Genomic DNA, 276 nt, shown 5'->3' on the forward strand with positions numbered 1-276 from the left:
AGCTAAGTGTACCCAAAGCGGTAATGAATGTTAGCTTCCAAACCGCCCTGTCATTTCTGGCGACATTGTTCGACTGAATCGACTGTAATTCCTGAAAGCTGTTCTTTAACTCAGCCGACTTCATCTTGAAAAACTATCAAGTTGCTTGTGACAGAGCATCTGTCCACTATTTTTATAATTAAAGACGTAATAACCATCATGAGACCAGCCACACACCATTAGGGTGGACATAGTGGAAATTAGAAACCAGGATAAACTCTCGGCGGCAAAGCACGA

Source organism: Montipora foliosa, chromosome 5 (genome assembly GCF_036669935.1).
Source record: "Montipora foliosa isolate CH-2021 chromosome 5, ASM3666993v2, whole genome shotgun sequence".
NCBI lineage: Eukaryota > Metazoa > Cnidaria > Anthozoa > Scleractinia > Acroporidae > Montipora > Montipora foliosa.